At 38.8% G+C, this 13,359-nt stretch overlaps 1 protein-coding gene and 1 long non-coding RNA gene across 4 annotated transcripts in view; both read right to left on the bottom strand.

Moving 5' to 3' along the window:
• FNIP1 (folliculin interacting protein 1) overlaps window positions 1–13,359 on the bottom strand; it is a 165,688-nt gene that overhangs the window by 110,688 nt on the left and 41,641 nt on the right. The gene's annotated exons all lie outside the window — the stretch shown is intronic.
• LOC140709976 (uncharacterized) lies at window positions 2,440–11,981 on the bottom strand. The gene is made up of 2 exons (XR_012090863.1): window positions 6,170–11,981; window positions 2,440–5,675 (listed from the first exon to the last, which is right to left on the bottom strand). It is a non-coding gene; the product is annotated as an uncharacterized lncRNA (long non-coding RNA).

Raw genomic sequence — 13,359 nt, 5'->3', positions numbered from 1 at the left:
TTGGGAAATAAAATACAGTCATACGTTCTGGTCAACAACAAACTATATATATGATGGTGGTCTCATAAGATTATAATGCAGTTCAAAAACTCCCATTGCCTAGTAACACTGTAGCTGTCATCACATGGTAGCACAAAATATTACTCACATGTTTGTGGTGATGCTCATGTAAACAAACCTATTGCACTGCCAGTCATATGAAGGTATTACAGATACAATTATGTAAATACACAATACTTGATAACGAAAGACTACGTTGGCTGGGTGCAGTGGCTCACGCCTGTAACCCCAGCACTTTGGGAGGCCGAGGCAGGCAGATTATAAAGTCAGGAGATGGAGACCATTCTGGCTAACGTGGTGAAATCCCGTCTCTACTAAAAGTACAAAAAGAAAAAAAATTAGCCAGGCATGGTGGCATGCACCTGTAGTCCCAGCTACTCGGGAGGCTGAGGCAGGAGAATCGCTTGAACCCAGGAAGCAGAGGTTGCAGTGAGCCAAGACTGTGCCACTGCACTCCAGCCTGGGCAACAGACTGAAAAAAAAAAAGACTATGTTACTGGTTTATGAATTTACTACACTTTTTGTCATTATTTTAAAGTGTACTCCTACTTATAAAAAAATTAACTGTGAAACAGCCCCAGGCAGATCCTCCAAGAGGTATTCCAGAAAAGGGCATTATTAGCATAAGAGCTGACAGTTCCATGTGTGTTACTGCCTCTAAAGACCTTACAGTGGGACAAGATGTGGAGATGGAAGATAGTGATACTGATAATCCTGACTCTATGTAGGCCTAGATTAATGGTGTGTTTGTGTCTCAGTTTTTAACAAAAAGCTTAAAAATTTTTAACTGAAAAAAGCTTATAGAGTAAGAACATAAAGAAAGAAAATATGTTTGTACAGCTGTACAATGTGTTTGTGTCTTAAGCAAAGTGTTACTACACAACAGTTCAACAGTTTAAAAGATTTTAAAATTAAGAAGTTTATAAGTAAAAAAGTTACAATAAGCTAAGGTTAATTTTATTATTGAAGAAAAACATTTTTTAATAAATTTAATGTAGCCTAAGTATACAGTGCTTATTTATAAAATCTACAGTAATGTACAACAATGTCCTAGGTTTTTCACAGTCACTGACTACTCACTCACTGACTCACCCAGTAACTTCCAGTCTCACAAGATCCATTCATGCTAAGTGCCCTAAACAGGTGTACCACTTTTTATCTTTTTTTTTTTTGGAGATGCAGTCTCAGTCTGTCGCCCAGGCTGGAGTGCAGTGGTGCAATTTCGGCTCACTACAACTTCCGCTTCCTGGGTTCAAGTGAATCTCCTGCCTCAGCCTCCCCAGTAGCCAGATTTACAGGCATGTGCCATCATGCCATCACACCTGGCTAATTTTTATATTTTTAGTAGACATGTGGTTCCACCATGTTGGTCAGGCTCAAACTCCTGACCTCAGGTGATCCGCCTGCCTCAACCTCCAAAAGTGCTGGGATTACAGGTGTGAGCCACTGTGCCTGACCGACTTTTTATCTTTTATACCATATTTTTGCTGTACCTTTTCTATGTTTGGATATGTTTAGATACACAAATACTTACCATTTTGTTACAACTGTTTACAGTGTTCAGCACAGCAATATGCTGTACGAGTTTGTAGCCTAAGAGCAAAAGGCTATTACCATACAGCCTAGGTGTATAGCCAACTATACCATCCATCTAGGTGTGTGTAAGTACACTCTGTGATGTTTGCACAACAACAAAATTGCTAAAAATGCATTCCTCAGAACAGAGCCCCATCATTCACTAGTGCATGAGTGTATGTTGAATACAAAACATAAGATTTCCAGGCAACGCTGTACATCTACATAATGTTGAAGACTACGACCTAGGACGATGTACTGGCTGCAAACTACAGTTAGGTGATTTTCTCCAGTAGGACCTCATGGGCTTGAATTTGGATCAGACCGTACCAAGGTAAGGGTTTTGACAGGTATACGGAACAAAAGAAAAGAAAGGCTATGGAAATGGAGTAGAAGACTGACAAGAATACAGCTGAATTGATGTAAGCTAGTTAGGGAACACAGTGATGGAACAAGGATAACAGAAGAAAATGGAGGCAGTAGGGTCAAAGAGATGAAAAAAACGCAAATGAGAGTGCAAGACAGACAGTACAAGGAATAGGAGGCTATAATTCACAGGGCAGGATCCTAGAGTTTAAGATACTAGAGGTAGAATAGTTCATTTATTCATTAAATACAGATATGTAACTACTATGTGTCAAGCAGTGGTTAGGGCAAGACAAGAAAGAACCTGCTCTGGAAGAAAGATACAACAGTAGTTAAGCAAAGAAATAAATTAACTTGATAATTTCAGGTAAGTCAATAAACTATGATAGAAGGTGGTAGTGAGAGAATGGTTTGTGTCGGGGGGAGGTATACTCTTTCTTTTTGTTTTTTGTTTTGTTTTGTTTTTGACACGGAGTCTCGTTCTGTCTCCCAGGCTGGGTGCAGTAGCATGATCTCGGCTTACTGCAACTTCTGCCTCCTGAGCTTGAGAGATTCTTCTGCCCCAGCCTCCCAATTAGCTGAAATTACAAGTATGTGCCACCACACCCAGTTAATTTTTATATTTTTAGTAGAGACAGGTTTTGCCATGTTGGTCAGGCTGGTCTCAAACTATTGGCCTCAACTAATCTGCTGGGATTACAGGCAGCACGAGCTACCACACCTGGCCAGTATATTCATTTTTTAAAAGGTGCCTAATATGGACAAAATTTTCTGGAAAAAATAAAAAGCTGGGCTTCGTTAGATATGAGGTCTTCTAATAGACCTTATATAAGCAGTGATGCCATCTCATTTAGCCAAACTCCTTTGGTCTCCCAAACACCCAAAGAATAAAATCCAAGTTCCTTTGCTTAGATATAAAGCTCTTCATGGGCTGGCCCAGATCTGCTTTTCCGGACTCCTTTCATGTTACCCATAATTATCATCATACTGATCTTCTCAAAGGTGCCAAGATATATCAAGTCCATGCCTTTGTACAAGCCATGTCTTCTACCTGAAATATTCTCACTCTCTCTGGCAAACTCTTATTTATTCTTAAAGATCTAGCTCTAAATGTCACCTCCTCTAAAAAGTTCTTATTCATTCCTCTAAGCAGAGTTAGTCACTGACTTTTGGGATTACACTTTACCTTAGATTATAAATCTAATAGTATCTTCATCAGATTGTCCTGTAATTTATCTGTTCACATGCCTGTTTCTTCCACTAGAAAAAAAAGCTCCCTGAGGGAAGATCTTATTCATCTTTGAATTTCCAGTCCCAAGCTTCATAAATGAGTAAAACTACATATCCCCAAGTAAATGTAATATCATAGGCACTAAATATTTCAGGAGTGAATGGATTCCACAATCTGGAAAAAAACAGAAAAAACAAACGTGCTTTCTTTAAAAAGTTAAAAGGCATGTCCGTCAACTCATGAATAAACAAAATGTGGTATGTCAATACAATGAACTATCTGGCCATAAAAGGAATGCATACTACATGGATGAACCTTGAAAACATTAAATTAAGGAAAAAAAGCCAAACACAAAAAGGCTACGTATGATGATTCCATTTATATGACTTGTCCAGAATAGGAAAATCCATAATGACTGCAATGTGTATGGGGTTTCTTTCTGGGGAGATGAAATGTTCTAGAATTAGACAGTGGTGGTGGTCACCAAAAAACTTTGTAAATGTACCACAAACAAAAACAACAACAAAACAACAACCACCAAACGAATCTAAAACACTGAATCACGCACTTCAGAAGAGTAAATTTTACAGAATGTGAAGTATATCTCAGCAATAATAAAAAAAGCTTTATTACCAAACTTATTTGTGAATTTGTATTCTTTGCTAATTTAAAATAGGACTTTATGAAAAAGGTAAAATTATAAAGCTTCTATAAAGAAACACAGGTGATGGTACCACCTTAGGTTAGACAAAGATTTCTTAAACCAGATACAAAAACTACTATGCATAAAATAAAAAATTGGTAAGTTGGACTTTATACAAATTTTAAACCTGAACATCAAAAAAAAAGCTTAAAAAAAAAAAAAAAAAGGCCAACCCAGGGATTGGAAGACAATATTTGCAATGCGTATATCTGATAAAGCACTTATAAATAGCTAAGACAACTCCCACAAAGCAGTAAGCAATAAACAATCCAATTTTAAAAGGGTACAGGTACAACTTGGGCATTTCACAAAAGGATATATAAAAATGGATAATCAGTATGTGGAAATGATAATTAACAGTGTTAATCATCAGAGAAATGCAAATTAAAACATGGTCATGGCCGGGCACGGTGGCTCACACCTGTAATCCCGGCACTTTGGGAGGCCAAGGCAGGTAGGTCACCTGAGGTCAGGAGTTCGAGACCAGTCTGACCAACATGGAGAAACCCCATCTCTACTAAAAAAATATATAAAATTAGCCAGGTGTGGTGGCGCATGCCTGTAATCCAAGCTACTTGGGAGGGTGAGGCAGCAGAATCTCTTGAACCCGGGAGGTGGAGGTTGTGGTGAGCCACGATTGCATCATTGCACTCCAGCCTGGGCAACAAGAGCGAAGCATCGTTTCAAAACAAAACAAAGACAAAAACAAACAAACAAAAAAACATGGCCATAATCATCAGAATGGCTAAAACTGACACAACTAATAACACCAGTGGTTGGCAATAATACGAAGCTCTTGGAACTCCCATACATTGTTAGTAGGAGTGTAAAAGTGTACAACCATTTTTAGAGTATTTCTTGGCAGCTATGATTCAGCAGTTCCTCTCACACGAATTTATCCAATAAAAATGAAAATAAATGTTCACAAATACTTTCACAGAAACGTTCACCGCAGTTTTATTTAACCCCAAACGCCACAGAGAATGGATAAACAAACTGTGATATATTTCTACACTGAAATACTACTCAGAAATACCAAGGAATGAATTACTGATCACACGGTAACAAAGATGAACTCAAAAACTACTGCTGAGTGAAAGAATCCAGACACAACGGGGCACATACTGTTAATTCTATTCATATGTAGAAGAGGTAAAACTAATGGACAATGATAGAAATCAAAGCAATGATCAGGGGTAGGGAGTCAGGGGAATGGAGCAGAAATGTATATTAAGGAACTTTCCAGAGTGATCAAAATGTTCTTTATCTTTATTGCCATTGTGGTTAGATGCATATATTTTTCAAAATAAATTATACATTTAAAATATGTGCATTTTATTACATGTAAATTATAGCTCAATTTTTAAAAGAGAAAGACTACTTAAAAAAGTAAAACTATATTAATCAAGTTACATTACATTATAGACATCTCATTAAAACGGAGATTTTTTTTTTTTTTTTTTTTTGAGAGTCTCACTCTGTCGCCAGGCTGGAGTGCAGTGGTGCAATCTCGGCTCACTGCAACCTCCACCTCCCAGGTTCAAGCAATTCTCCTGCCTCAGCCTCCCGAGTAGCTGGGACTACAGGTGTGCGCCACCATGTCCAGCTAATTTTTGTATTTTTAGTAGAGACAGGGCTTCACCATGTTGGCCAGGATGGTCTCGATCTCTTGACCTCATGATGTGCCTGCCTTGGCCTCCCAAAGTGGTGGGATTACAGGCATGAGCCACCGCGTCCAGCCTAAAACAGACATATTAAACATTTACCACACTCACAGCATAATGCCAGATACTGGGAATATTTCTCTTGTCACATTCTTTATGTATTCATTCACTGACTTAAAAGCGTTCATTCAGCATGAAAAGAAAAAGATGGCCATACCATGAAACGCTCAGTCTAATAGAAAAGATAGACAAATGATTTTATCAATGTGATACATGACATGACTGAGGCAAACTTACAATCTAGATAAGAGATGTGCATAGGCAGGTCAGGTAAGAGTTTACTGAAGAAAAACCGTAAATTATATACAATAAATAATAAATAGTAACTAACACACCACATCTATTGTATGCCAGCTACTACTGTTCTAGGTGCATTACATCTTTTAATTCATTTAATTTTCACAACAGTAATTCATTTGATCTTTACAACAACTCTATGTGGCCGGTACTACAATTACCCCTACTTTACAGTTAAGAAAATTTAAGGCATAGAGAGATTAAACAACCTACCCAAAATAACACAGCTAGCTAGTAAATGTATCAAAGCTGGGTTTAGATTCCAGGCAGTCTTTCAGTCCATTATCTAAATCATTCTGTATGGCCTTGGCCTCTTGAGTAGGAAGTGATACTGCAAGTTTCAACTTCAAGTGATGGGCGGGGGAGAAGGGCATTCTCTTCTCTGGAAGAAGAAAATAGCATCTGCTGTAATTCTTAGTGACCCTAGCTCAGGAGTGTGCACTGAAGTAACAGGCACAGCTAAAAGGGCGGGCTGGAGCATCAGATGAACAGACATAACCAGTTCAACACACACATACGGACTTCTTCATCCAGGCAATGAGTAAACAAAAGTTTTAAACAATAGCTGACAAGATCACTCGTGCATTTTAGAAAATCAGACAGAAACTTGAAGAACTGATAAGACAGAGAGCATCCTGGAGAAAACAATGTTATACTCTGAACTAAGGAATAGCACTGAAAATAGAAAGTGATAGAGCTAGATCTTATTTAGAAGGCAGAGATAGGAACTCGAAGAGTATATGGGGAATAAAGGATGAAAATGGCTGACTCTCAGGTTTCAGATTTGATGACACGAGATACCATTAACCAAGATAAAGAATATCTTGGGAGGGGGAGTAAGTTGGGATAAGGGTGTTGCCAGATTGAGTTCAAGGGGGCTGTGAGACAGCTGAAGAAAAGATGTGCAACAGATTGATGAAAAACGGTCTGGTGGCCGGGCACAGTGGCTCACGCCTGTAATCCCAGCACTTTGGGAGGCCAGGGTGGGTGCATCTCCTGAGATCAGGAGTGTGAGACCAGCCTGGCCAACATGGCAAAACCCCATCTCTACTAAAAATACAAAAATTAGCCAGGCATGATGGTGGGCACCTGTAATTCTGGCTACTTGGGAGGCTGGGGCAGGAGAACCATTTGAACCTGGGAGGCAGAGGTCATAGTGAGCCAAGATCGCACCACTGCACTCAAGCCCAAGTGACAGAGCAAGACTTTATCTCCAAAAGAAAAAGAAAAAGAAAAATGGTCTGGAGCTCAGGAGAATGGCCGGGAATAGAGTTTCAGACACAGGATTTACTGACACACAATTGGTAGTGAAACCTTCAGGGAGAACATATTAATTGAAAATAGAAAAGAATGTGAAGAACTAACAAACTAGAATTTTAGGATACATCACTATTTTAAGAACAGAGAGAAGAAAAGCAGAGAAGCCAGGGAAGATTAGTAAAGACAGACTACTAGAGAGGAAAAGAAAACTCATGGTAAAGCAAAGTTACAAAAGTTAAGGAAGATAGGCCAGGCATGGTGGCTCATGTCTGTAATCCCAGCACTTTGGGAGGCCGAGGCGGATGGATCACCTGAGGTCAGGAGTTCGAGACCAGCCTGGTCAACATAGTGAACCCTCATCTCTACTAAAAATACAAAAATTAGTCGGGCATAGTGGCACATGTCTGTAGTCCTAGCTACTCGGGAGGCTGAAGCAGGAGAATCGCTTGAACCTGGGAGGCAGAGGTTGCAGTGAGCCGAGACTGCACCACTCTACTCCAGCTGGGCGACAGAGAGACTGTCTCAAAAAAAAAAAAAAAAGGGTAAGGAAGATGAAAAGAAAGGAATCACGTACAATGCAAATGTTGCAGAAAAACCAAAATTTATGAAGAGTAAAAGTGTTCATGGAAGTTAGCAATTTGGTGTCTTTGGTACTCTTGCTGGAACAGTTTCAGTGGAGGCAGAGGGGAAGGAATAACCATATAACTATCAATTGAAGAGAAAGAGCTGAGAAAGGTAATATATAATATTCCATGTAAAAAAGGAACAGCGAGGAATAGTGTGACCATATAACCCACCATCTAAACTGTAGTTTTAAAACTAAAAAGGGATCCTAAACAGATATAAATAAACTGAAATTATCTTGAATCACCAAGATGCATGGTCACTCAGTCAGGTAAAGAAGTGAGGCTACAAGAGCCCTTCTTTAAAAAAAGGAAAAAGGTATATGTGTATGAAATACACAGGTGTATATATAGAGGAAAAAAGGCATATATTTCCTTTCTAATATTTCCAAGTTGAGGGGAAGGAATCAGAAAAAGAATTTAAAGGTAATCAGAGATAATTTTTGGATTAAGAGCCCACAGAAGTTAAGACACAGCATCCTGGGCAAGTGTACCCTAATGAACAGCAGAATACACTTAATGAGGTAGGGAAAAGGACCCATAGGTGAAAATTACTGCAGGTAAGTATGCAAACTGGAGAGATGAAATCGAGCATTTATATCTGATCATTTGTTTTTTTCTAAAAAGCAGGGGTCAAGCATATTTACAAACATATGTGAGGTGGGTGGCCTGAATTGGGGTATAGGATTTGAGATATAAAAGTCCAACATAGTCATCAAAGAAAATAGGGAAATGTGGTAGCCTAAGAAAAGCAAAAGGACTATCAAACCATGTTTGAGGGCCCAGCTGAGTTGGAAGCCTTAAATCTGTGATAGGACTAATTTTCTGTACCACCACAGAAGATTCCAGGTGTGAAAGGGCCAAAAGTAGACAATGGATTTAACAAGAGATTTTCTGAGCAGCCACAACGAAAAGGAGCAAGGCGGTTAAAGAAAAGTCATCACTGACTAGCTGAGGAAATGTGGCCAGAATGGAGCTGATAGGAGAAAAGGAAGTATAATGTGGAGACATGGGAACACTTTTACACTGTTGGTGGGACTGTAAACTAGTTCAACCACTGTGGAAGACAGTGTGGCGATTCCTCAAGGATCTAAAACTACAAATACCATTTGACCCAGCCATCCCATTACCATATACTCCAAAGAAGTATAAATCATGCTGTTATAAAGACACATGCACACGTACGTTTATTGTGACACTATTCACAATAGCAAAGACTTGGAACCAACCCAAATGTCCATCAATGATAGACTGGATTAAGAAAACGTGGCACATATACACCAAGGAATACTATGCAGCAAAGGATGAATTCATGTCCTTTGTAGGGACATGGATGAAGCTGGAAACCATCATTCTCAGCAAACTATCATGAGGACAAAAAACCAAACACTGCATGTTCTCACTCATAGGTGGGAACTGAACAATGAGAACACTTGACACAGGAAGGGGAACATCACACACCGGGGCCTGTTGTGGGGTGCGGGGAGTGGGGAGATAGCATTAGGAGACATACCTAATGTAAATGACGAGTTAACAGGTGCAACACACCAACATGGCACATGTATACATATGTAACAAACCTGCACCTTGTGCACATGTACCCTAGAACTTAAAAGTATAATAATAATAATAAAAATCACATACAGTGGTCTCAATGAAGTTAAAGCACAAGTCTGAATATGGATATGAGAGATCAAAGGATATGAAGTTGTGGTCAGAATGGGAAGATCTCAGAAACAGAGGAGAGTCAGTTAGCTAACAAGGCTCAAGGTACAGCCAAGAACATAAAAAGGTAGAGAATAAGAGAAGGAACTGGAAGGCCAGAATGTTAGATGTGTGGGCTGCTCAAAATGACAGCACAAAGTGATCTAGAAAGAAGGACTATCAGCCAAGTGTCAAAGTTCTTGATGAATAGTGGGCAACCATCTGGTACATGTCAGCCATGGATGCCAATAACAAAATAGGGCAAAGTGTGGTACAATGTCATAGGCCTCATAAAGAACAGGTTTTCATGAGAGGACACGAACAGTCTCCAGGCAATAGTGACAGGGCCAAGTTACTAGGCCCAAAGTTGGGTAGTGTGTGGCAAAATAAACATTCCCTACTGGAAAGGCAAAAGGAAGAATTATGGCCTCTGGCCTCTGAAGGCCAAAAAAAAAAAGGTGGACAAATTGGGAAGAAAGTGGGGACACAAGAAAGGAGTTCTAAATGATGCAAAGAAAAGGCACCGTAGGCATTATTAGATAGAGGAGGGAAGGATGGAGTAAAACATGAAAGCTCACTTCATAGAAGGGCTTATTGATTTTGGGTCATATCTGAATAGCATAGGAATGTCTAAAGCAGAGATGAAAATAATATAGCTTTATATTTAAACAGAAATCTTGGTGAAGCTGTTTTAGTCTAGATCATAAACAAAAAATGAAAACAAAATGCTGGTCAAAATCATCTGGGAAGACATGTGTACTTCTGCAGGGTATGTCCCTGAAATGGGGGTTACTAACCCCCTAAAATGGGGGTTCCCTTTACCTTATAATAAAAAGAAGTTGTGACATGGAAATCTCTAGACACATGAAATGAACTAAATAAACTTATTACCAAAAAGGTGCCTGACAAATTAATTGCTTGAAACTAGAAGAGTATGATATTAAACAACAAACAATCACAACAGAGTGACTCTTTTAATAGGCAAATAAGTTTAAATGTAACAGTCATTCTAAATTTATTCATTTCATCAAGTGAAAGAAGTGAAGGAGAAGCAAAACTGATCTACCTAAAGTTGCTGTTCTGGATAGTGCTGGCTGGTGCCCTTTCTTTTCACCTGTAGCCCTACTCTATCTTCACTGGTATTTGTTTATGTTCAGCACTCAAGTGTTTAGAATGATCTCTCATTTTACCAGAACCTAATTTTTCTGATACTGCCTTCCACTTCACGTTGCTTCTTTTTTTAATCAAAATTTAACTGAAGACAAATGTAAGCCAAATCACTAACAGTGTTAAGTATACCACCACCATTCACACAAATTTATATGCTATAGAAAAACTTTCCTTAGTAATTACTATTAAGCAATTGTATTTAGCATATTTAAACGTTGGTAAGAAAATGATTGGGTGATGAACCACAAGCTATTTTAAGACTTTACTCAGATGTTTATTTATACTGTGTCAACTTATCTGCTCTGCATGTTTTTTTATCTGACACCTTCAAAGAACGCTAATAGAAAATAAACATGCTGGAATAGACACTCTCCTTTACACACTGACACTGCACCTCAGAAGACCATGTGAATTCCAGTAACACACATTACTAACAACTAAAATAGGACTAAGCCATGCATTCTCAATTAAAGCAAGATCACGTCCAAGAGGGCAAACTGGTTCTTGGTGGGGAAGGGAAGAGAAAAATACATAGATATTAAGTGAGATGCAGCCCTCAAAAAAGTCACACTACATAGGCAAATACACAGCATATCCATGGTGTTAAAATTTCATGGAGGGGGAATGATGCTTAACAAAAAAGGGTGTTAATCCCTATTAAATAAAAGGTGCTGGGATAACTGGCTAGCCTTATCTGGATCCTTAATTTTTAACCACATAAAAAAACTAATTCAAGATGGAGTAAAGATTTTATTATTATTATTATTATTATTATTATTATATTATTATTATTATTATTATTATACTTTAAGTTCTAGGGTACATGTGCATAACATGCAGGTTTGTTAAATATGTATACTTGTGCCATGTTGGTGTGCTGCACCCATCAACTCGTCAGCACCCATCAACTCGTCATTTACATCAGGTATAACTCCCAGTGCAATCCCTCTGACCTCTCCCTGATAGGCCCAGGTGTGTGATGTTCCCCTTCCCGAGTCCAAGTGATCTCATTGTTCAGTTCCCACCTATGAGTGAGAACATGCGGTGTTTGGTTTTCTGTTCTTGCGATAGTTTGCTGAGAAGGATGGTTTCCAGCTGCATCCATGTCCCTACACAGGACACAAACTCATCCTTTTTTATGGCTGCATAGCATTCCACGGTGTATATGTGCCACATTTTCTTAATCCAGTCTGTCACTGATGGACATCTGGGTTGATTCCAAGTCTTTGCTATTGTGAATAGTGCCGCAATAAACATACGTGTGCATGTGTCTTTACAGCAGCGTGATTTATAATCCTTTAGGTATATACCCAGTAATGGGATGGCTGGGTCATATGGTACTTCTAGTTCTAGATCCTTGAGGAATCGCCATACTGTTTTCCATAATGGTTGAACTAGTTTACAATCCCACCAACAGTGTAAAAGTGTTCCTATTTCTCCACATCCTCTCCAGCACTTGTTGTTTCCTGACTTTTTAATGATCGCCATTCTAACTCCTGTGAGATGGTATCTCATTGTGGTTTTGATTTGCATTTCTCTGATGGCCAGTGATGATGAGCATTTTTTTCACGTGTCTGTTGGCTGTATGAATGTCTTCTTTTGAGAAATGTCTGTTCATATCCTTTGCCCACTTTTTGATGGGGTTGTTTGTTTTTTTCTTGTAAATTTGTTTGAGTTCTTTGTAAGTTCTGGATATTAGCCCTTTGTCAGATGAGTAGATTGCAAAAATTTTCTCCCATTCTGTAGGCTGCCTGTTCACTCTGATGGTAGTTTCTTTTGCTGTGCAGAAGCTCTTTAGTTTAATTAGATCCCATTTGTCAATTTTGGCTTTTGTTGCCATTGCTTATGGTGTTTTAGACATGAAGTCCTTGCCTATGCCTATGTCCTGAATGGTATTACCTAGGTTTTCTTCTAGGGTTTTTATGGTATTAGGTCTAACATTTAAGTCTCTAATACATACTGAATTAATTTTCGTATAAGGAGTAAGGAAAGGATCCAGTTTCAGCTTTCTACTTATGGCTAGCCAATTTTCCCAGCACCATTTATTAAATAGGGAATCCTTTCCCCATTTCTTGTTTCTCTCAGGTTTGTCAAAGATCAGATGGCTGTAGATGTGTGGTATTATTTCTGAGGACTCTGTTCTGTTCCATTGGTCTATATCTCTGTTTTGGTACAAGTACCATGCTGTTTTGGTTACTGTAGCCTTGTAGTATAGTTTGAAGTCAGGTAGCGTGATGCCTCCAGCTTTGTTCTTTTGACTTAGGATTGTCTTGGCTATGTGGGCTCTTTTTTGGTTCCATACGAACTTTAAAGCAGTTCTTTCCAATTCTGTGAAGAAACTCATTGGTAGCTTGATGGGGATGGCATTGAATTTATAAATCACCTTGGGCAGTATGGCCATTTTCACGATATTGATTCTTCCTATCCATGAGCATGGTATGTTCTTCCATTTGTTTGTGTCCTCTTTGATTTCACTGAGCAGTGGTTTGTAGTTCTTCTTGAAGAGATCCTTTACATCCCTTGTAAGTTGGATTCCTAGGTATTTTATTCTCTTTGAAGCAATTGTGAATGGGAGTTCATTCATGATTTGGCTCTTTGTCTGTTACTGGTGTATAAGAATGCTTGTGATTTCTGCACATTAATTTT

This window comes from Chlorocebus sabaeus, chromosome 23 (genome assembly GCF_047675955.1).
Source record: "Chlorocebus sabaeus isolate Y175 chromosome 23, mChlSab1.0.hap1, whole genome shotgun sequence".
In the NCBI taxonomy this organism is placed as follows: Eukaryota; Metazoa; Chordata; class Mammalia; order Primates; family Cercopithecidae; genus Chlorocebus; species Chlorocebus sabaeus.
This window is presented reverse-complemented; position numbering and strand designations above follow the sequence as displayed.